A 25,063-nucleotide genomic window follows, 5' to 3' on the forward strand; every position below is an offset into this window, starting at 1 on the left:
TGAATTAAAGAGGAAGACCTTGTGATAAGTTTGAAGACATTGAGCTGTAGAGAGGGGAAAGCTGGGGGTTACCTTTGAAAATAACTGGGCCAGGTCCCTGTATATCCTGAGGAGCACTTTCTCAGAAGAACAAAATTCAAAGCTCCTCGAGGACAAAGGGGCAGAAAAATCAATTTATGGCAAGAAAAGCAGGTAATAGTCAATAGTACTTCATCTTGAGGGGTAGATATTCAGCTTCTGCTTGATGCAATCACTCCTTCAGCGGGGGCCCAGAACCAAGAGGTCAAAGAGAGTTTATTCAGATACACTCAGCCTAGCAAATTTTTCTGTGTGTACATACAATTTTAAGCCACACGTATATATAAATGTGATTGGTCCTATCTTTGTTTGGCTCATTCACAATGCCTCAAAGAGCGCCTTGTGCATTCAGTGGTGCTTGATATACATTGTGAAGTTTCTGGAGTATGATTGCAAGGTTCTGGAGGAAAGGAGAAGAGACAAGTGGTTATAGATTGAGTGATTGCTTTTTTATCTGTCCTGGAGTCAATGAGATTTAATATACTAACCAGTGATCTAGATAATTGAACAGAATACACTTGCTAAGATGACACTGAATCATTAGGTTATTAAACTCTTTAAAGTTTCAAATACAGTCATCTTAAAAATCTAGAGAAATGCCCCTGGCTCTGGAGTCAGAAAACACAACCGGCGATTTGAATCCCATTTGTGACTTCTGGCCATGTGAGCAAGGCCGTTCTTTCCTCTTTCAGTGTCCTATGTCATGAGTCTGTATAGGGTTCAAAAGTGAGATAATAAATGCGAGAGCATGCTCTAAGTTTTTTATTAAGCTCCCTTCAATTCAAGATGCTTGCTCAGGGTCCAAAATACAAGTTCCCAACTCCCTAAATCTGCTCCTCCTTTAAGTCGCACGCGTGCATTTTTGGAGTCCCAGGGTAAAGTAGTAGGATACATGTCCGGTCTAAGGAGAGCTGCTCTGACCAGCATCTGTGTGCCAGGCCCTGAGCCTTGTCTCTGTGGTGACTTACACAATGTGCTGGGCAAAAAAATAGACACACCGTGAAAGGCTGGGTCCTGCTGCCCTGCCTGATTATCTTGACCCCCATCCCTAGGACCTTATGCATGCCACTGAGTCAGCTTGGCCAGCCCACTCATCACCACTCCCAGCCTACTGCTGTTGACACTACCCCTCACCATGTCTTACCCTTGAGATAAATGCTGAGTTCTGATTGTCCTTTATAGTTCAGTATCCAACTAAAGGATTTCAGGGGACCCAAGACTTTCGGTTTAAAACTGGATTGATAGATTACTCTACACATGACCAACTTAAATTCTGTCTTCATCAAAACTAATGTCCCAACCTTCCAGTAGGAATCAGGAATTATTTTTTTCTCTTCCTTATATGCCTACAGCATTCCGATTACACCTCTATCTTAAGTGTATTAGGATTAGGTATTAGAATTTTTTCCCAAGTGTTTCTGTTTTTTTTCACCAGATTTTTAGCATCTTACAGCTGTGGTCCTTGATTCCTCCATCGTGCCTAGCTGTTGCTTTGTACATCAGAGATACTTAAAAAAAAGTACTTTGCTTGAACTGCAGAAATTAATCATTCAGATACAAAATGAGTAGAGGCTGACCCTGGGCATCATAATGAACTAAATAAACAATGCTTAGAAGAGATAAGGCGATTCTCAGATGAATCAACATGAAATGAACAGGAAGTAGGCTGAGATTTCAGCAAAAGAGAATTCTGCATATCAAAAAGCAGGCAGTCCTTGACTGGAAGGATGGTGGGGAAAAAATAGTGGGTGTAGCTTACAAGAGGAAATTATAAATTCTCCACTCTCAAAATCATTCAATGCTGACCCACCGTCCATGTGTCTCAGTTTAAGATGAAGATTTTCTTGAAACAAGGGCCAGATGAGGTAGATAGTATTCAGACGGGCATCTCCCTGAAACCCAGCGAGCCAGGACGAGTATTTGCCATATTTCTACCAGAGGCACCACATAGGTTTTTTACTGTGGTTAACACAGTAAGATGTGCAGGAACTGGCTGATTTCTGTAAAAGTTGTGATTTTTTTTAGGTTTAGAATTCAGGAGTGTGACAATAACGCTGTCAAGTTATCAAGATGATACTATCACATTATAGTTTAATACTTTTTCCACAAAGGATTTATTTGGGCACACTAAGACTCAGTGAATTATCATTTGCCATGGTCTTCACTGAAGAACGATAGCTCTGAAATTCTTCCTCCACCGTGTGGACTGACCATCTGTTCACAATAATTGCAAATTCACTTCCAGGATTCATAAAGTCTCCCTATGTTCTTGCACATCTTTGAAATGCCTCAGGCAACTGCTCTTCCCTCCGAGGGAGAAGCCACAACAGCTGTGGGATTCACCAGGGCTTGTCTCTGCTCAATTTCTGGCAGCCGGCAACACCCGCCAAGCCACTCTCCAAAAAAGCCAGCAAATTGTAAACCCATTAAGGCTTAACTCCTAGGGGACAACAAAGAGAGCTGCCTTTGAATGTGAGCTCTGTGTGGGATCACAGAGGCCTCTGGCACCTGGGCTTGTCCTCAGGGCCAGGGTGATCTGTAGGGAAAGTTACAAGCTGCTGAGGGAATATTTTCACAGGTTTTCCAAACAAAGAGTTCTTTCTTCAAACCTCATACAACTCCTTTCTGATTGCTAATTAACCAAACCTAGGGAAAAACAGGCCATTTCTGTAAATAGAATAGAAGCTGCGTGTGTGTGTGCGTTCTCGCGTGTTTCTGTTTCTGTTTTGGGGGGGATGCAATGACACGAGGCACTGTTTAGTTTGAAGAGATGGTAAGATGACTGTCGGAGGCATCTCATCTCTTCTAGCAATTTTTCCTGTGCGCAGAGTTTCGCAGCTGTGTTCGTATATCCAGTATGTTTCATTGTTTTGCTTTAACTCACCCTCTCTCCCCTGCAGCTGAGAGTTCTCACCTTTGGGTCTGCTTCACTCTGTGTCCTTACACCATACCTCATCTGTCTCCCCTGTTTACTTCCATGGAATCACTGTTTAGGAAGTCCTTTCTCGGCCCATCTGTCTTAAATTACTGCTTTGTTTACTTTCCCAGACGTTTTCCCACCCAGGAACCTTCCCTCTGAGTTGCCTGCCTTTTGTAGTTAGTATGCCCTTGAAGATCTGAAAGACCCCCCTTTCCCCAGAAGCCCCTACTCCAGGCCCCTGGCAATTTTTATAAGAGCTGCTTCACCCCTTGGTGTACACTTCCACCTAGTCAGAGCCTGCCGGAGCCTGGTGGCCTTTTGGAATTGTTGCTGAAGCCTTCAAAACCCTACTTCCTTCAGCTCTGCTCTTCCCATGACATACGGAGTTTTACAAGCGTCACAATTTCAGTATGTTGGCATTTTGTAAGACCATTGCATTGTGCTTATTTTATCCACAGTTTTGGTGCTTGTGGTGAGGTTACCTATCCATTCAATCTTTGCCTTACTGATGTTTGATCACCATTTCTTAAATTTGTGTTAATTCTGGCCTTTCTGGTTATGAGCCTGTGGATGGGGGAGAAAAGCTCTTCACAGGCCTCTAGTGGACACGCCGTGGAACTGCAGAGATCTTGTATTCAAATGTGTGAAACTGTGGTGTGACCTCGGAGAATTAGGCAGTCCCCAAAATATGCTCTTCATTTGATTTTTCATTTAATAGTATAATAGTGCGTTTGAAGGCAAGGGAATGAGGAACAGTCGTGAAATTTTCGTCTCCGTTGTTCAGTTTTACTGCCTTGTGCACGTTCAGTCACACATTCAAGTTGCTAGTACAAGTTGGCTCCCAAAGGGTCTGTTTCTGCCTCTGGCCTTGAGCTCCCAGGGAGCCCTGCGCGGCACTGTGTTTTGCAGAGTTACCATCATTTGACCCTCGCTCCCTGCCACAGCTCCTGGCACTTAGTCAAGACTTGTTGAATTGACAGCTGTTCTTTGTGGTGCTCGTCCTAGTTAAAACTGGGACTTGGGGAAATATGCCACGTTTTGTCTTTAGTATCTCGGTGTGTATCCAGCATCCTACCTCCCTTCCTGCTTCCTCCTGCATGGTCATTTCCAAATGAAAGTGATTTTAAGGCCCTGGATTACCTTTTCCAGGGTACTTGAGATGTAAACCTTATCTTGATTCAAAAGGAAATGTTTTGCCCTGGTTAAATCAGAACAGAAATATCAGGCCACTGTGCTGATGAGAGAATTGGTTGGGGGGGGTGGCATAGACAGAACTCTGTATTTGGAATTCTCTTCTCTTCTCCCTAAGAGTTAGGCCAGCTTCACTCTTTCACAGGGAGGCTTCCTTGCCATCTTTTGGATTAAACCTGCAAAGTATTTTCGGGGCATTGATGTGGAAAGTAATTCTGGGACAAGTTAGCCCTGTGTTTAAATCTAGAGAGAGTTGTAGCAGCTGGGACCGTATTTTGAGTTGCAGATGAGGACAGAGAGATGAGTATGACCCCTCACCACAAGACGGACCTCACACTAGGTTAGAGAGGACGGGCAATAAGACTTTAAAGAGGGTGACTTGACGGGTAGCTGTCTGATGTTACCTCAGTGAGACATCTGAGACTTCACATTGGAGGGTTGAGCAGAGCTCCCAGGTCGTGGTTGAGACGGACTAAAAGCAACTGGTCACCGAGGCATTTTCTTGTGGCCTTTTAAGGGTATTGAAGTGGATGGAGTTTGCTTTGCTGGAAGAGCCTACTTAGTAGTTTTTGTTTCATTGGGGGTAGGTGGGGCGCTGGGGTTCTTTATCTGGTGACTTCTTATCTCTTTAAAACTTCAGAAATTACAAGAAAAAATGTTTATACATATGCTTAATGTTCTGGAAGACCTGTGGCAAGATTCTTGAAAACCTAGAGAAGGTTAAGAATGACTAAGAGGTGGTTGAAAGGTAGTGTGTTTTATAGTATGGGTTAGATCAATAGACTTTTTGTCTAAACATTACCTGGACTAGGCTGGTATTACCTTTACACATATTGTCCAGTTGTTTGTTTACGGAATTCTCTTAGTTGAATAATAGAATCAAATTTCAAAACTAAATATCCTAACACTTTTAACAGTAACCTGGCAGTAGCTTTTTACTAAAGACTTTCTACACTTTTATGAGGCAGAAGTGAAAAACTTGGAACAATTAGTTGGGTCGAAAGAATGGCTTATTTTTAAAAGAATGAAAGAGCACAAGTAAAATTCATCTCTAAGGATGAGTTGTTCAGAGATTGAACAAGCCATGTGGGGCAAGGACGCCTTCAGTTGTGGTTTTCGAAATTTGTGATCAAATATTACCATTAGTCATAGAAAGATAAAAGGAAGGATACGATTAAGCTATAGATCTACACATTTGAAAATACAAATTTTCTTGGCAAAATGAGGCTAGAAGGAGGACACATACTAATATGAAGGGATTTTTTTTCATTAAGGAAAGGATTTAGAGAAGAACACAAGGCAGTATCTTATAAAACAATGAAAAGATCATCATGCTTAAGGAAATGAAAATGCTGCATGTTTAATCCTCTCAGCTCATAACACATTGATACTTCACTTATCCAAAATCCACTGATGTGTCCGCATCAGTTATATGGAAAAGGCCGATAAGCAAAGCAGCATAAATATTAATCACCGAAGCTCTTGGGTTTTATTCATAGAATAATACCAGAGATCCTTCCAGTGCTGCTTATTTACTCTCATTTCACAAATAATTCTTTTTTAAAAGAAGATTTATTTATTTTTACTTATAGAGAGACAGAGAGAGAGTGAGCATGGGGAGGGGCAGAGAGAGAGAGAGAGAGAGAATATCAAGCAGACTCCCCACTGAGTGCAGAGCCTGATGGGGGATTCAATCATATGACCCTGAGATCATGACCTAAGTCCAAATCAAGAGTCGGATGCTTAACCAACTGAGCCACCCAGGCACCCTTCATTTCACAAATAATTCTATTCATTTAGAATTCTATTCTAATTCATTTAATTTCCAGGATTTTGAAGGATTAAAAGCTAGAAATGGAAAACAGAAAAACTCTTTATGTATAAAAAAAAATTTATTTTATAATAATAAAGAAAAAGCCCATTGAAAAGAAAACTCCAAAAAAAAAAAAAAAAGCTAGAAATTAGAAGGAAAAGGGGACTACTGATGTACAGACAGTAGATGGAAGTGATGGCTGATTTGTTGATAGCAATGAGGAGGAAGAAAGTGATTATCAAAAGCCCTACACAGCACTCTGGGATAAGGGCTATTCTTACTCCTCATGTGTTTCCAGTACTGACACGTATGTTTAATACATATTTACATGTGTATTTGTTGAATGAATTAACATTTTATTTGATAAAGGTATCACCATATTGTATCTGATATTTATACTGATGATCTTTAAGATTAAGAAAATGTTAAATTATATGTGCATGTCCTGTTTAAAAAGAAGGAAAAATATGTAATCATTCAAAAAATGCTGTCATCCCAAAATGTTGGGTTTTTTAGAATTTTTTTAAGTTTAGAAGCTGTACCGTTAAGTCCTTAGGTTCGCACATGCAAAAGCCTCAGTTATCTTAAAATACCTAATTTCTGAAATTTTCAGCTTTTAATTCTCATTTGTTTTTCAGGAAAAGAGTAGGATGACTTAGATGACTGTCTAGGGAATCAAAGTTCCATTAAGTTACATGTCTACACAGAATGGGGAAGATCTGCTTAAGAGATTCAGGAGAGCATAGTTTTGAGAAAAATATGCAGGAACAAGGATATTTTATATGTGTGCGTGTATTCCTAGCAATGTTATTTTCTGAAGAAACAGAGACTCATTTAAACTGGCCCAACCATAAAAGGAAGGATGCAGTACTCATTAGGGCCTATTTACAAGATTTCATAATGTAACCCTCCTTCTAGGCACATGGTGGAATTGTACATCCTCTTTGAGGTCACATTGCTGATGAAATGTGGGGTAGAAATGATGTGGATCACTTCCAGGTAGAAGCTTTAAAAGCCCATGTGTGTCTCTTCTGTGTTCCCTTCCTGCAACTGTGATGATTTTTCAGATGAAGTCTCCAGTAGTCTGTGTTTCTAAGGGACCAAGATGAACCAAACCCCATAGCCAATGCTTAGTGGACAGTTGGAATAAACAGTACACTTTTGTTGTCTTGAGCTGCTGAGATTGGGGGTTATTTGTTACTAAAGCATAACTTAGTCTATCCTGACTGATACAGAATTGACTATAAAGATACAGAGCTATTCTCCAAATCTAAGACCAGGAAATAAGATATAGCCAGGGTTCATGGGAACTGAAATGAAGATCTAGAAAAATCAGAGTTCTTTCCATGCCATGGCTGCATGGTCTTTTCTGTCTTTGCTTTTCTCAACAGGTTGTGGGTTATTTTCAGTCAACTGGTCAAACAATGTCTTTTGCTTCCTCGTCCTAGACAGTATCAAGTATAACTGCTATCTTTTTTCCCTACCATGGACTCTGACTGTGCTTTGGGACACCCAGTTTAGTTTCCCTGTTGTAGGAACATGATTGATTCAATGAAAGCTGTGTTATGACCTCTTGAGTCAGGTATCCTTCCCTATTTCAACCCACCATGGCCATTACTAAGCAAGCCTATGGTTTATATGATTTAGGAAATTCCTAAATCTAGAAAAAATAATGGTTAGTATTTAGTGACCATATCGCATGTACCAGCAACAATTCTAAGTGCTTACATGTGTTAACTCATTTACTCCTTTAACAACCATATGGCATCTGTGGTATTATCACGCTGCTCTTACAGACGTGTAAACTGAAGCACAGAGAACTGAGTAGCTTGCTCATGGAGTGTTCGAGGCAGGATTTGAATACAGGCACTATGGATCCAGAGCCCACATTTTTAACTACTCTATATGGCATTAAGGTTTTATTTTCCAAGTGTATTTGTCCTATATGGCCAGAAATGTGTTACATATAAGCTTTTAAAAAGTATCCAGGTTGTTTTTAGTTTTGATTTGTGACAGCAGTATAAAAATACTATCCTTGAAGAACCAAGGTTAAAACAAGGTATTAACCTTGCAGTGCACCGTTGTCCTCCGGTAACTCTTTTAACATCTTTCTTCAGATTCCCGGAACTGCCAATAAGTGCTGGGTAATCTAGGACAAGTTGGATGACTCCCACCTAAGTTGTTTTGTTGACTATCAGATTTTAACTAAATTAATCTGTGGCCTGCTTTCAGAAATGAAATTCTGTAGTAATCCCAAAGTAGAAAATAGATTCCTAACCCCTCTTTCCCTTTGAAAATCATTGTATTTATCAATCATTTAATTATCAGTGTTTCACAGACCAGTGATCAACACAAAATTAATTCAGTCTTAAGAAGAGTCAACCTGGGAACAAATAAGAATTATGGCAGTTAGTCTCAGGACCCGGTTTCTTGAGATTACTGATGCATTCTCTCTGTGATGTTATTCATTACCTAAGAGGAATTTCAAATGGATGAGAATTTTTAGGACTTTGCCATTTATATGTTATGTGGATAGCACATATAGGTAGCTTATTCCTTTTTCATCCCTAACATAGAGAACTATGAAAAACAAAAACAGAAACCCAATAGAAATGGGCATTAAGTGTGCTGTGGGCAAAGGGAGCAGAAGGCACTTCTGGAAATGTTCTAGATCTGCTAATATATATTGGTCTCATTATAAGTACTGGTAAGGTTTTTTTTTTTAAGTCAAACATAATTTGTGAGTAATGTAATCTGTAGCAGGAATTAATTCAAGAGAAAGCATTGACTACTTTCTATCAAACACATGGGAGATGATGCAAGAAAATGAAAAATGAATAAAACTCTGTTCTCACGGAATTCACATTTTAGTGGGAGGACACCCCCACATGTAGATCAATAGCGATGAGTACTCTAGAACTGTGGTCAGATAAGTACCATGAGGACACAGAGGCAGGGCCCCATGCTTTGAAGGGGCTGGCCCTAGGTTTAATATTTGGCTGTGGCCATCTTGAGATTATTAATAATTTTTAAAATGTGATAAAATTCACATAAAATTTGCCAGCTTAACCACTTTTAAGTGTGCATGCAGTTCAGTCGTGTTACATATATTCACATTCTTGTGCAACCATCACTGTCATCCATCTCAAGAATACTTTTCGTCTTGCAAAACTGAAACTCTAGCCCCAGTAGACAACCCCCAGCCTCTGGCAACCACCATTCTACTTTGTCTCTATGAATTTGACTACCCAAGGTAGCTCATATTAAGTGGAGTCATGTAATATTTGTCCTTTTGAGACTGACTTATTTCACTCAGCATAATGTCCTCAAGCAAATGTTTTAGCATGTGATAGAATGTCACTCCCTTTTAAGGCTGAATAATATTCTGTTGTATGTATTTACCACATTGTGTTTATCCATTCATCCAGCCATGTGCTAGGAGATGCTTCCACCTTTTGGCCACCGTTGAATAATGCTATTATGAATGTGGATGGACAGATATCTCTTTGAGGCTAAAATTATTAATAATTTTTGAGCAGGGAGCCCGCGCTTTCATTTTACACTGAGATCCACTATTTACATAGCCAGTCATGTGTGGGGAAGCTGAATGAGAGTGAGCTGGAGCTCCAAGGAAGAGTTGGATTGGCCAAGCAGAGGAGCAGAACGAGGGCTCTATTCAGAGGGAATAGGGTGGACCTGACCCAGAGGGAGGAAAAGCCAGATGTGCTGAAGGACAGTGGGGACACGCACCAAAGACAAGTTGATGAATCTCTGCTCCAAGATCAGTTTTCAGTCCCAATTAGTCACAAAAGTTGATGATGACATTATTCAGCCTTAAAAAAGAAGGAAACCATCACATGCTACAATATGGATGAACCTTGAAGACAATGTGCTAAGTGAAACAAGCCAGTCACAAAAGGATGAATACTATATGATTCCACTTATCCAAGGTACCCTGGAGTAGTCAAACTCATAGAGACAGAAAGTTAGAATGGTGGTTGCTAGGGGCTGGGGGAGGAAAGGATGGGGAGTTGTTTAATGAGGACAGAGTTTGTTTTGCAAGATGAAAAGCATACTGGAGATGGGCGGTGGCATTGGTTGCACAACAGTATGGAAGTATTTAGTGCTACTGAATTGTATCCTTAAAACTGGTTAAAATGGTAATTTTTTGTGTATTCTACCACAGTTAATAAAGAAAAAAAGTTGATGATGAGTGTTTTCATGTTAGTAGTCCATATGCTGTTGCACATTCTTCCAGGGCCTAAATGGTTGGGGGAGGGGGAGTTTGCCATGTCAGTGGATATGAAGACTACTGTGAATCCATCTAACTGTATCTCTGATATTCATTCAAATTTTTGTCTGTTCTTGCAGCCTCTACAAGAATTTTTATTCATAGAGGGCACTTTCTGTTAATATAAAAATGCTGTTCTTTTATATGTGTTGTTCATTGCAGAAGAGACGAATGATGGAGTAATCTGTTAGAATCAGAACCTAGATAACTTTCAGTCATCTGTTTTCTAAAGATACTATATTTTAAATACATTAACTTTTATAAGGGGTCATTTTCATTCTTATAGCTAATGCTCATTGTCCACAGCCAGCTAATACGCAGTATCTAGAACCAGCTAATACTCATTGTCTAGTATGTAAAATAATAAATAATTACAGATTTTTTTCCCTGAGTTTCAGATGGATATGTTTCATGACCTCGAGGAAGCTCATTTCCCTATTCTTTCTAAGCGTTTGCTGGCCAGTAAGTTTGTTCCCTCATCTAGTTTCCACATGTGTGCATCAGTTTTATGATTCATTTATCATTTGGCTTACATTTGAGGAACTACCGTGTGCTAGGCACTGTTCTAGCCACTAAAGATGTATCAGTGCACAAAAGAGAAAAACGAAGAGTCCCTGCCTCATGGAGCTTTTATTCAGAGGAGAGATGGACATTAAACCAAATAAGTGTGCCAAGAGTGTGGCAGAAGGTGAAATGCGACCTAGAGGAAAAAAATTAAAGCTGGGGCAGGAGTCTGATGATAGCTTGTTGATATGGTGCTACAGGTGTGTGATGTAAAGTGGTCCCTCTGCCCATCGGTATTTCAGTGTGGGATCTTGCAGCTGTTTCTTTGCTTAGTGGACCCTTTGCCAATTCCCTACCCTGCAATCACACCCCTGAACTGGGATGTACCACGGGGTCATCGTCTCCCTCACTCCATGGAGAGTTATTTTGAGGTTTCTTTTCATTTTTCTCATATCCCAGCCCTCTAGCTTCTTACATAGTACTCTGTTGTATTGTGTAATTGTATAATAGGCATGATAAACACAAGTCCGCTATATTTTAAAAATTAGGGAAGGAACATATTCTGTGTATTTCTGATGCCCTTATTTTTAGAGCTATCCAACTTCTAGGTTTGCCTTTCTTTTTAAAGACATCACCCGAAACACATTCTCAGGTTTTTCACCACCATATTGTTTAGCACAACCAAGCATAGCGTGATGGGACCTAGTCCGTATTTATCACAGAGTGTCCTTCTCCGTCTTTTTAATATCAAAATCTCGAAGCCAGGTTTCAGGAATACAGAAACTGCCATCTGCTCTTCACAGACAACTAAATGGAAAATAAGTAGATATGTTACAATAATGCCATCTTGAATTTATATAGTGACTCTGTGGGTGTTAAGCTATTTGCAGCATTTCTTGTATTTTATTTAGCAAAGAGAATAAACAGGTTGCTGTAAGTCAGACAGTGAAAAACAGTATAGTGTAGGAACAGCACAAGCTTTGGAATTGCATGCTTTGGAATAAGACCTAGTTTTGAATAGAGTTGGCGATTTCTGTGTAGCCTTTGACCCACTCACATCTGAGCTTCAGTTTTGAGCTTCAGTTGCCTTATGTGTAAAATGGGGATAAAATGAGGGGCGTGTGTGTGTGTGTGTGGATACTATAGCCTGTTTCAGGCTTTGTCATTAAGTAGACAACTTCATAAATGTTCATCTCTTTTGGTCTTCTCTTTTGAAATAAGCACTTTCTTGATTTACCTGCCTTGCTAGGTGGAGTGCTTCCTTGCCTTATTAATCTTTGGCTACAGCATAGTTCCTGGGCTGGAAATTTTTCGGTAAAGCTGCATTTTGTAAAAAAGTAATGTTAAGCTTAACTTTGAAAATATTTTTTAATGAAAATGTTCCTTATTTCTTTTCTTTTTTAGAGAGAAAGAGAGAACGTGCATGAGTCGGGGGTGGGAGGAGGGGCAGAGAGAATTGAGCCCAACAGGGGGCCTGCCATGGGGCTGGATCTCACAACACTGAGATCATGACCTGAGCCAAAATCAAGAGTTGGATGCTTAACTGACTGAGCCACCCAGGTGCTCTGATGTTCCTTATTTTTGGCTCGGTGGTGTTCTTCTCAGCAGGGGCTGCACCGTCCTCCCTCACTCTCTCAGAGGTGTCCCCTTGAATCTTCTTGTTTTGGAAGAGCCATCAGATGATGACCCTGTTACCTAGCATAGCAATGAGTGGAAAAGTCTTGATGGAGAGGCTTCTTCTTGATGTGGATGGCCCTATGGTCTGCTGCTCCTCATGAATGTCATTGTGCCCTCACAGCGGCCACACTGGCTTCCTGCCCAGAAAATAAATGGTCCTTTTCTCCCTGTTGCTCAGCCTGATAAGAGGCACATTTGGCAGGAGCAGGTTGGAGAGAGAGAACTTTGGTGAGACCAGACAATGGTGGTAGCAAGTAGGAGGCTCTAACGTCATGAGGGTGGGGGTGTCTCCGGTTTGCCCTCCCCTCCCCAAGTGCTATGTCTGTACTCAGTTTGCACATGTCACCAAAAATAACGAGCTGGGGGAGATGGGAGCTGTCTTTTCCAAATCTCATGTTCCATGAGTTATGATGGATGGCATATGATCAGATCTTACTACCAATCATACTGCTCATCCCAAGAAGCTTTCTGATCCATCTCTGTTTTTGGAATGGTCTGCACTCACATACTTTAGGGAAATGGTACCTTATCTTCCTTTCAAGACACCTAGAAAATGAGATTCCTCAATTTCCCATAGTCTTCCAATCCCATAGGTCTTCAATCATGTCCAACCCATGAAGCAGCTACATCTCCAAGTGATGAAACTAACCTCAACTGTGATGAGCATTAATATGTCCAAACATTATGGCTCCGAACTCTGGCTGTGATATGATCAAAAAAAAAAAAAAAACAAAACCACAGTGTCATCAGGTTCGGTATTTTAAAAAATCATGATAGAATACAAAGTGAATGTTTAGAAGTTACCTGGAAGACACCATCTGGAGAGTTGGCTGAGGATTGAAATAGAAGATGAGCCTTTACTGGTTTGGTTTGGTTTTTTAGAGGTAAAGCTAATACCAGCTTTGTGGCATTAAGATGAGCTAGGAAGAACAGAGGCCATGCTTCTGACATGGGAACTTCAGTATGACTCCAACAAAGCATAAGTAAGTCGGCTGATGAAGCATGTGGTCTTTTTAAGGAAGAGTCCCTTAAGTGAAAGCAACATTCCACCAATCAGAGACTAGCAGGGCTCAGCTTTAGGTACCCTCCCCCCCTTTTTCCCCCAGAATACTCATTCTATTCCTGAATTCTCTGATGCACTCAGATGCACTTCTGAGATGGCAAGGCATTTTCTTGTTCTCTAAGTATATTCTTTCCCAAGGAGCAATGCTTTGTGTGTCTTACGGGAAAAACTACAGTTAGACTAATGCTTCCAAAGGATTTAAGCAAGGTTTAGTTTCCCTGGAAACCAGGCTCTTCCTGATTGTTGTACACATTTTTCTTATGAGATCAGTAGCACCTGAGTCTCTTGACAGTAAAGGCCACCTCGAAAATCAAAATATGGGTGGTGTTTTAAAGAACATTCTATGGTTTAAACAACTTACACAGTGTACATCATTATGAATTTTTCATCTTAGCTACTGTCACAGGAGAAAGGGGTGTGTGTGTGTGTGTGTGTGTGTGTGTGTGTGTGTGTGTGTGTGTAAGGTGATAGAAAAGAAAATCTGGGATTTATTAAAAGCTAAAGTTTTTAATAAGGTCTGAAGTCATTGAAGGTCAGAGCTGGCTTAGGCAGTTATCACTCCATGCTGACGTTCCTGTGTTCGGATTATGGGGAGCATTACAGTAGAGTAGCTAATCTTTTGTGGCCAGTGCTGCTTGCCTGTGTTGATAAGTATGATTAACAACTTTAAAAGTCAAATACATTAGCAAATGCCTTATAGCCGCCAGGAATGCTCGTGGCCACCCACACTTCACAGCAAAATGAAAAACAAGTTCAGGAGTCTAGGATTCCTGAACCTTTTAGATAAGTATGCCTCCAAATTTGTTTTTGAAGTTGGTTTCAATCAAATCATGTAGAGCTGTTGTTAGAAAGCAGTCAGATATGAACAAAAAAAAAAAAAATGAGGAATGTACTATTTAGTTTGGGAGGTTGTAAAATTATGATGTTCATTATAGTTTCAGAATCTACTTTAGGCCTGCTTTTTCCCTGAAATTTCCAAGTGAACTTTAAAAGAGATACTGGATTTTTTTTTTTTCAGAAAATGCATTGCATAATCCAATTTTTGATGGTAATCCCGAATAAAAGCCAAAAGTCTAGGCTACACATTGGATGAGGCAATGATAGGTGACATAATCTTCAAAATAGTGGGAGAAACTCAGTTTAGTTAAGTGCTCAGCCTGGCTTGCTGTGTGACCAGGGGCTTTGTTCCTCCCAACTGGGGATTCATTGTGGATGTCCATTAGCATCATAATTAAAGCAAGCCTCTGTGCTAAGTGTCTTACAAAGGAATTCTGGATTTCTCTGCCCAGAATTAAAGATAACGCCATTGAAATTGGAAACCAGTATAAGATTTGATGTTTACAGTTCAAGGGTTAGTAGATAGTCAGGGGTGAAAGGAGAGCTGGAGTAGGGAATTAGGGTAGACAATCCCCAAGAACAGCAGTGCCAGATTCCAAGAGACAAATCCATTCTTGTCGAACTGTCATGAACACAGTGCATGAAATTGGCATCTCCCCAGCAGGTAGTTGATACTTTCTGCCTGGCTGTTGACTTTCTGTGGTCTGTAGCTGCTGAATGCCAGAACTTCATATACCTTCCCTACCACGAGAGAGCCAGAGTAGGTTTTGTTCCTTGGTAACAGAAACCTCAAGCCAACTAGCTCTCCAGAGCATCAGATTTGTAAGAAAGATGTCAATGTGATGGAGCTTCCTTTTTTTTTTTTTTTTAACTTTTCATCATTTATCTCCTTCTGAGCCTATTGTGGACACAGTTATTCTTGCTCCATATGATTTTATTTTCTCTGTCTTTAATACAACTTCCCAATGTGCAGTTGACTTTTGCTGATGGAAATTTTCCCCCTATTTCTCTTTCTCTCTCTCTCTTCTTTTTTATAAGTAATGTAAGCCAGAAGGTTGTAACTTTTGGAATTTTACAAATACTGAAATAGAAATCCTATATATACGGTGGAACATCCACACAGATAACATGGTGCTGACATTTTGAAGCTGTACGTGATGTGGAATTAATTCCTATCATTTGAATTCCATGTACAGCGGTCATTACTCCTCCAGTTCATTTTGAGAGTCCTCATGGTGCAGATAACACTGTCAGATGTTTCTTATGTAATCTTTTTAGGTAAAGAAAGCTCAGAAAATCAGGGTCAGTAATCCAAGCAGCCAAGCCCATTACCTTGACGTGCTTCAGAAGAATATATCAGAGGTGGGGGTAGGTAGCTTCACTCTAAAAACCCAATGGCTTCACAAAACTTTGCATTTTAAACCACATTTACTAAAAGCAAAGTGACATTTTATAATTTTATAATTTTATAGTGAAAAGTAACATTCTTCTCTAGAAAAAGAAAGGAGATTAAATATAGTAAACGTTATGTGATAGATTGTTATACCTGTTTAGGAATGTCAAATGCTGGAAAAGGCATTTGTGGAGAGTTTGTTTTTAGAGCACAGTATAAACATGGGCTTGTTTGGTTTTCAACATTACCTGGAATGTTTGCTACTGAAGTTGTGTTGGAGGCATACACAGCATTCTGAGAACCTGAAAACCACAAGTTGCAACTTGAAAATGGGCTCCATGACACTAGAGACTGTCGGAAGTCACAAAGGCCTTATTGTGCACATTGCACCTGCCTCAACGTGTCTTGTGGGACCCCTGCAGATGAGTACATGTCACTGCTCACTTATGCTTTCAGCACATGTGCAGTGTGAGCAACCCAATATGCAAATCTGGAAATTTGACATTTCCATTGCCATAAGGAAGACTAACTCAACAGTAGAAGGCGGTATTTATTTTCTGCTTAAAATGGGGTAGAAAAGAGGCAGACATACTCCAGATACCTGTGTGTATGCTAGAGGGACAATCACCTGAAACAAGTAAAGGAATTGAATTCTACTCAATTAATTGTTTCATTTATGAGTTCGTGTAGTTACTCATTTATCCATCTATTCTACTGTGCTGCTCAGGATGTAAAACTATTAGAGAAGAACAGGAGGGACAGATCTCTCAGGCTCAGGTGGACAAGTGACGCACCGAGAAAGGCCCTGGATGTTTCTGACTCCATTTTGGAGCCTTGCTATGTGGTCTAGCCTCCCTGGTACCAGACTTTTGACTAAATAGTCTTGGAGTTCCATTGGATTCAGCTGGTAGCTTTATTTGTTCATTTGAAGATCCCCAAGACATATGATTAAGTAAACAAAACAAGGCTTTGAATAATACATCTAATATGATTTTGTTTATATAAAAAGAATTACCTAGTGGGTGTTCAACATGTGTGTGTATATGTACATATATGTGTAGACATATATAGGTATGTTTTACTCATATAAAATATATGTATATATATGTGTGTATGTATAGGATGTATATATATAAAGATACCTATATAAAGTTTGGAAGATAGACACACAACTGTTAATAGTGATAACCTCTAGGGAGGGAAGCAGAATTAGGAGTTGTAAATAAAAATAGACTTTTGTTTGAATTTTTACAATGAGCAATATTTGGTGTAATTAAAATTATTTTAAAGAAAAATATTTTAAAAGTTTTTATTAGTTATTAAAATGTGTTAGTCTTTGATTTCTTTGTGAAAATGAAAAAATAATTTATTAAAAAACGAATGAACCCATCTTATAGGATGAGAACCGTGTTTTCATATTTATAATTATATTCATAGCATAATACAAATAATGTGTTGTACCTTTCTGGGTTTTTTTCTGATTCCTTTTTTGCCAAGAAATTGGTAAGTTTCTTAGAATCCAGTATCTAAAGCAGATGTGACCAAAATAAACATCTTTGTCCTGGGCTCTTTGGTCAAGCAAACTTTGGAACTTCTGTTGATCTTCTTAAATGTCCTACAGGTTCCATGTCTCATGCTGCCTTTATTAGTAAATAAAATGATCACATTGGTCATGTGCAACTGTTAGGTTCTTTTTGCTAGATAATAGTAGCCAAAGAAGAAATTTTGAAGCAAAGGAGGGTCAATCATTCTCCCCAAAACCTCATAAGCAAGTCCTATCAATAACCAAACATAGGACCAGGTCTTGCCGGATATACAGACATTTCTTAAGCAAACAAACACCCCCACATGTACATCAGTTTGCATAACTTGTGTACAGGTTGAAGTCCCAGTGTTTCGCTTTCCTTTTAGATGCTTCAACCACAGCCTTACATAAAGAGTCAAGAGAGGCTTGAGGCAAGCACCTAGATTCCAAAAATATATTCTGTCACCTTTATAGCCAGCATCAGACAAATGGAACTCTCCAGAAATCATGGCTAAGTGAACTACAGTGATTACATTGGTCATGGATACCTCTTAGGTTCTTTTATGTAGATAATGGTAGCCAAATAAATACTTTTGGAGCTTAACAAGGTCATCTACTCTCCCCAGAACCTTACAACCAATCCATATCAGGTCATCTACTCTCTCCAGAACCTTACAACCAACCCATATTGATAGCACATCTAGGACTATTTCAGGATTTAGGCTGGGGCTTTCTCACCAGAGATCGAGGTAAAGGCCTTACCAGATTTTACACTGCAATACTTTGAGCCAGTGCATATTTCTTGCATGCCTTAATTCCACCAAGCACACTAGTCAACGGTAACAATTTTCACCGGTTGATACCTCTTTTTGACACTCCGAATGCTAACAGGAGATTGTTGATGGAGAGCTGGTGCCAGCAGGGCTGATATCAGCAGATTTTGAAGTGCAGACTCCTCTTTAGAATACCAGCTAGACTGTCTCAGACTCGGAATCCTTGATTAGATGCTAGCAGCACCTGGCTTATAGCTGAACCTAAGCAGCACATAACATAACTTTGCGCCATATATGCTCAAGTATTTTAGAGTAAATTACAGACGAGTAGTGCAATTACCTATTCTCGCACAGAGTTCTGTTTCTTGAATTGAGATTAATCATATTCAGCCCTATACATGTAGTCACAATCACCTATATTTTAAAATCCTAACTATGGAATGGTAAGTAACACGTATTGAATGTTTATGCCAAGCTCTGCTCCCAGCATTTTACACGTATTAACCCACTTAATCTTCCTAACAACCCCAGGAGTACTATTATTTTCCGTTTAACAAAGAGAGAACTCAAGCAACTTGTCTAAACTCACGCAGCTTATATCTAGCAGAGTCCAGATGAGAAGCCAGGTATCTGGGACATAAAAGGCAGTTTTTTCACTGCATGAAAGAAAGAGCGCACTCTTATCCATGAAGCCATACCTCTCTCACCAGCCACGAAAGATTACTCTTAATTTGCTCGTGCACAGATTGCGTGCACGAGCCATATTGTCCACACGTTGTTACCTCTGAGCCGCTCTTGCCTTGATGTGCAGTGTTCCTCTGCGGGGTTCCGGGTTCCTTGGTATGTTTTCCTCTCTACGGAGCTGACAAGAAACATCTAAAGTCAGGCCTGGCTCTCTGCGAGAAAGAGAAAGTCCCCAAGGAGCCTCTTGGATCCTTCCTATGGTGCCCTGTCAAACCACACGTGGCTGCTCCCGACCCCAGGGTTTGCTGTGCAATTTTTTCACCCCTTCTCTGAGGCTGGACTCTACCTTTTCTCTTTTTTAAGATGTTTTATCTCTGCAGAGAATGTGCTTCCGTACAGAAAACTCCAGGGCTATAAGCCTGGTTTCTGCTGTCCCAGGGTTGATGAGAAGAAAGGGGATTGGGGGACCCGAACTACACAATTTGTGAAATATCACTTAATCTAGCCCTTGTGACTTTGCCCTACTCTGTAACGGGGTCCCTGAGTTTAGAGCCTATCCTCTGACATTTCCTTAAACAATATATCTTACACCTTTTCCGGGTGTTGAGGAGAGAATGGAACCAAAGACTCTCAGATCTAGCTGCTCCCTAAACAAACGGAGCCAATCCACTGTATGTAGGCCCTCCCTTTCCTTGAATCTTTTATTAAACCTTTCTCTTTGTTAGCCCTAAGTTAGCTTTGTAAGCACTTAGCTTTGCTCCCCTCTCTGCCAAGCACTACCATGTCTTCATCTGGTTCCGGTTTCTTGTTTCTTTTTTTTTTTTTAATCATTTTTGTTTTTGTTTTTGTTTTAATCACAACAAGTGTACTCTTTAGTCCACATTTCCTATTTCCCCATCCCCCCACCACCTCCCCTTTTGTAACCATTGTTTTGTTCTCTGTAGTTAAGAGTCTCTTTCTTGGTTTGTCTCTTTTTTCCCCTTTGCTCATTTGCTTTGTTTCTTAAATTACACGTATGAGTGAGATCATATGGTATTTGTCTTTCTCTGACTGACATATTTCACTCAGCTTCATGCTCTACCTCCATCCATGTTGTTGCAAATAGCAAGATTTCATTCTTTTTTATGACTGGATAATATTCCATTGTACGTATATACCACATCTTCTTTACCCATTCTTCAGTCGATGGACACTTGGGCCGCTTCCAAGTTTGGTTATTGTAGATAATGCTGTAATAAACATAGGGGTGCATGTATCCCTTTGAATTAGTGTTTTTGTGTCTTGGGAGTAAATACCCAGTAGCATGATTCCTGGATTGTAGGTAGTTCTATTTTTAATTTGTTGAGGAACCTCCATACTGTTTTCCACAATGGCTGCGCCAATTTGCATTCCTACCAACAGGGCAAAAGGATTCCTTTTTCTCCACATCGTTGCCAGCGCTTGTTGTTTCTTGTGTTTCTGATTTTAACCATTCTGACAGGTGTGAGATGATATCTCATTGTGGTTTTGATTTGCATTTCAGTGTATCAGTCCCAATTATTATTGCAGTGCGTGGTTTATGAATTTGCACTGCACTTAAACCTGGGTGTAGATGTGGCTTGTGATAGAGAACTGACTTCTTATGCTCAGAGTTTCGTAAAAATGGGAAGCTTCAGATGCCAGACCATTTACTTTGCCATCTGGTATAATCCTGAAGAGTGTTTTTGTCCCAGACATGGATGGTGTTCCTTTTTCAGGTACTGATTTGCCCAGGCACATGGGTATTGGGCTTCTAACCATGAAAATGGTCAGGGCTGAGTTAGGCAGGCTTCTGGCACCTTTGAGTTGGTGGTCATGGGCAAAGCTGCCCAGTACATTTGGGTAGATTGTATACTGAACAACTCTAGGTTGTCCTGGTTCTGGGGAAGCCAGGTGCCAATGTGGGAGTAGAATCTGAACCCTGAGGTCTCCTCCCAATGTTTATTCCACTCCCCAATATTTTCCTTCCTCTGCCATGGTTAAGCACTGGCAATCCAGTGCCTATCACCAGCACTCTACAATGGCTTTCTTGCATATCTGTTTTCAGTGGCTGTATAGTATTTCATTATATGACTATACCATCATTCATTTGTAAGTTTGCTGTTGGTGGGCATCATGGAGTTTTCAACCCTTTGCAATGACAAATAATGCTGAAATAAAAACTTGTATATGTTTGTACATTTGTCTGCAAATATCTCCAGGAAAAATTCCTCCAGGTAGGATTTTCTTTGACTCATCTCCCTTGACAATCATATCTAAGCGGTTGCCACTGGCCCCTTTCCTTTTCTTAACCTTCATCCTCCCACGTTCGAGCCTTCATGACCTCTTGCTTAACCAACTGAGCCACCCAGGCGCCCCAATGACCTCTTGCTTAAATTATTGCAGTAGCCTCCTACATGGGTCAGTCTACATACTGTCTCCTTTATAATGTATCCTAAACATGGTTACTAGATCTCACTGCTCAGATTATGTTACACCTGTGTTCCAAAACCTCCCAGGGTTCATGATTGCTGATTGAACCCAGTATTAACCCCCCCATGCACCCCGCCCAGCATTCAAGGCCAAACCACAGAATATGGTTCCAGCCTGTCTTTGGAGTCTCCTCCCCCATGTTTCCCCCACATTCCCTCTGCTTCAGCAGAATCAGATACCTTGCTATTTCCTGAGCTTGCCTGGCCTCTTGTCTCTTTCTGTGCCCTAGAGCTCATTTTTTTACTCTAAGCGTGTCCTTCTCTTACAAGTGTCCTCCCTTGTCTCTGCCTGTGCAAATCTTTCCCAGACCTTAATGCTACCACCCTAGTCATGTTTTCTGGATTCTCCCACTCCGCAAACTAGATGTGATGCTTCTGGTTCGAAGCCCAGCTGTGTTCTTTCTATCCCCTGCTGGCCTCAGATCCTGTTTTTTGATTGTAATCTTTTGTGCTGCTGGAAACCAGTGGTAGCTGGACAGCTGGAAGCCTGCATCCTCTGACGCATCTAGTAGAGTGCCTTGTATAGATACGGCATTACAAATATATTTATTAGCTTAGATCTTTGCAATTTGTAAGTTCACTTACCCCAAATTAGCATAGCCCTTCAGCTTTGGGGGAAGAGATCATACACCTGAAACCATGAATATGGAAGTAGATTACCTTTCCAGTGTGTTTAGTCAGAAACAAATTGGCAGTAAGGTGGCATTCAGGGTAGGAACAGGAGCCCATCACATCTGCCTTTCCTTCCCCTGGCATCCACTGCTGCCCCTACATAGCCCACACGGAGTAGGGTCCCACTGGACTTGGAAAGGTGACTTCTTGCCAGCCACAGCAAGCAAGGACTCGCATCCCCATTTAGGAGGAATTTCCCCTGACGATCCACGGACTTTCATTAAGGGGATGTTTGCAAACATCCTGGTTCTTGACTCACACTCATTGTCAGCAGGATGACATTCTCAGGAGAGGAATTGGGAGGCGGGGGAGTTGCTAGGGGAAGCTAGAAAGTGGAATCAGGTCAGGGGTCCCTGAACAAAATCTCCTCTCCTTTCAGTGACCCAGAAAGCCCCCACCTTACGTTTGAGGACACTAGAAGGACACACAGGTAGTCTCCCCCTTGAAGTACTGATTATCCACTTTCAAGCTCAGGCTTCTCATAATAATTATACTCTCTCCCTTGGGGGGGGGAGTAACTCTCACCTAGTTCAAGTTCTCATTCATTCACTTATTCAACAAATGCCAGTTGTGTATGTCCCTGCCCTTAAGGGGCTTACGGACTAATGGCGCATGACAATTCCAGGATTCTTTTGCGAGGATGTGGAAAGAGAACCAAGGTTTCAGACTTTTACTCCTCAACCCCACTCTGACCTCTGCTTACCACATAGTCTCTCTCACTGAAGAGTTCAAATATTCAAAGTCAGAGTTGCTGTTGTCCTCAGCCTGCACTTTATACCCTGCACATTATTCCTGGAATCCTTTTATCTCTAGTGCTTTTTATCACGGGCTGGTATTTATTTTGGTACCATCCTTTGCCAGATTAAATATTTATACTTATTTAATATTCTCTCTGTTGTTGAAAAGAACAATCCAAACGTTGAATAATAACAATAAAGTACTTTATTGTCTTAATTTAATCCTTCAGTCACCTGGGAGGTCTCCAGAGCTTACTCTGTGCCTTTCCTGTTCAAGGACACTGTCCAAGGAACAAAACTGAGACTTGAATCCAGACCTGCTGCTTCTGGATCCCAGTATAAGTCTTCAAATCCTTGTTTTGTTAAGACTCAAAAAACGTATTTGCTCTAAATGTACAGTTCTCTACCTGATAAGGTTTGATTACCGTTGACTGTGCAGAATATGTCACTCTAAAAATACATTCTCTGTCCTACTGATTTACAAAGAAGACTGGCGTCACACATTCAGCTGCTCTACTCTTCTTGGTAGAGACAACCTTCTCTCAGCTAGAACCTGAAACGCATCTCGTATATTCTCTAGATGCACCAAGTTCATCAGGAGTATAAATACTAGCAAATCCTGTTGCTTAGGATATAATGTCATCTGAATATGAATGATTACGTGTGTTTTAGGATAGAAATTATTTGGTAGTGTACTATTTTGGCATTTTCTCCTTGGAATCGGTTTTCACAATTTTAACGTTAAAATATTATTCCATCGTGTGTATGTGTGTGGGTGTGTTTCAGTCATGGGCATCTTCTTTTGAGTCTCATTAGGCATGGAAAAGCATAAGCCTGCTTTAACCGCGCTTCCTCTGGTCCTGGGAAGTTTTCAGGCTAACTTAAAACGGGATTTGTTATATAACATACATGCTGGGCATTGGCGTGTGGGGAGGGGGGCCTAGGAGAGGATCGCCCCCTTGGTTTGTGACAGACTGGCAGCTTTTTCCTCTAGTATGTGCCATAGCTGCAGAGCCAGATTTAAAAGAGAGGATTTATAGGAAATCCAGCTGTGAGTTTTCGTTTTCTCTCTCAGAGCTGGAGGCGGGGCCAAACCCAACCTCAAACCAGGCACACCATTGATCAGGCTAGAATGATGTGGAACAGTGTCACAGACAACAGCTAAGCACAGAGGAAATATTAGCTGGCAGAGATAACGAAGAGGAAACTCTCAGTGACAGATGCACCATCTGTCAGTTCCGGAGGAGCAGTTTTCAAGAAAACAGAAAATGAAATGAAGAAGAGAGTGGCTTTGTTTCAAAAGTACAGCCCAGCCTAAGGACATTTTTCAACAAAGTAAGTTTGTATTCCATAGGAAAGGAGGTGGTGGTGGGTAAGACAACAGTGACTTCCTATTTGCACCGTGAGTTGTGTTACCGATATATAAAGTTTTCTTTGTGGTGTATTTGATCATTAGAAGGACATTCTTTTAACAAGAACTTTCCTTAAAATTTAAAGCAGTGCCTCTCGTGTTGACAACTCACTTGAAAACCATTTGAAAGCTACAATAAGGTTTGTTTTACTTTTATTTATTGTCTTTATCTCAGTTAGACTATAGATACTGACATAGGACTTTTTTTCCTTCTTTTTTTGAAATAGGAGCAAAATTATTTGTTATCTTTCCCTAAAGGCAGTTTAGTGAGAAAAATGCCCATCTCTCAGATTTAAGGGGCTGGCAGAAAGTGCTGTCTATTGGATGTTTAATTCCATGGGTCAGTTATGTAAATAGCCGTGAATACGACCTAGACTTCTACGTGCCTTCCAGATCATCGTATTATGTTGACATCGTTTTTAAAGGAAGCTGCTTCTGGATCTTTTAGTTTGTCTTTCTCCCAAAGCCTTCTATCCTTTTCCAGAACACAAGCTGCCATATCAAACAGCCCTGTTACTTATGGTTAGCGTGTTTTTTTTTAAATATACTAGTTTTAAAACAAAGTTGGACTTGTGCTGTCTGTTGTTATGTGTTCCATCCAAGTGGTTTGCGTTTGATGTCCTGTGTCTCATGTTATATTAGGCTGGGATTTGTGTAAGTCCAAAGGGATCTTAAAGAGTGATTTGGAATGATAAGCTTATGTGAATGATAGCAAAGTTTTGAGGAGGATCACAGGAGCCCCTCTGTTGGAAAAAGGTGATCCTCTTACGTTTTGCACGGGCAAGAGGGGACTTGGGATGCATTGGCGTTAGCAGGCTACCTCGTCCAAACCAGAAGTAGACGCACTGGCTGTAAACTCGCCAAAGCAGAAACCACTCCGTGTTATGGCCCAATATGGATGTCAGAACTCTGTAGCATGTGTGGGAAAATGGCTGCAGTCCAACGTCTGGAATCATTTATCTTCTGGTAGAGTCTAGAAGACAACTGTTGTATGCGTTTTACAGA

The 25,063-nt window shown here is 40.6% G+C and overlaps 1 protein-coding gene across 11 annotated transcripts in view; it reads left to right on the top strand.

The window, feature by feature from the left end:
- The window catches only part of STARD13 (StAR related lipid transfer domain containing 13), a 531,510-nt gene that overhangs the window by 411,059 nt on the left and 95,388 nt on the right, over nucleotides 1-25,063 (top strand). Inside the window, exons 1-2 of one of the 11 annotated variants that reach the window (XM_073894709.1) lie at nucleotides 23,766-23,982; nucleotides 24,145-24,198. The exons of 9 other annotated variants lie outside the window; for them this stretch is intronic. The gene's annotated coding sequence lies outside the window, so the exon portion shown is untranslated. Of the gene's footprint in view, nucleotides 1-23,765; nucleotides 23,983-24,144; nucleotides 24,199-25,063 lie in introns of those variants that run through there. One more of the 11 variants, XM_025875048.2, reaches the window with a different exon arrangement.

This window comes from Callorhinus ursinus, unplaced genomic scaffold (assembly GCF_003265705.2).
Source record: "Callorhinus ursinus isolate GAN/ISIS: 27379988/994484 unplaced genomic scaffold, GSC_fseal_2.0 scaffold7, whole genome shotgun sequence".
Taxonomy (NCBI): Eukaryota; Metazoa; Chordata; class Mammalia; order Carnivora; family Otariidae; genus Callorhinus; species Callorhinus ursinus.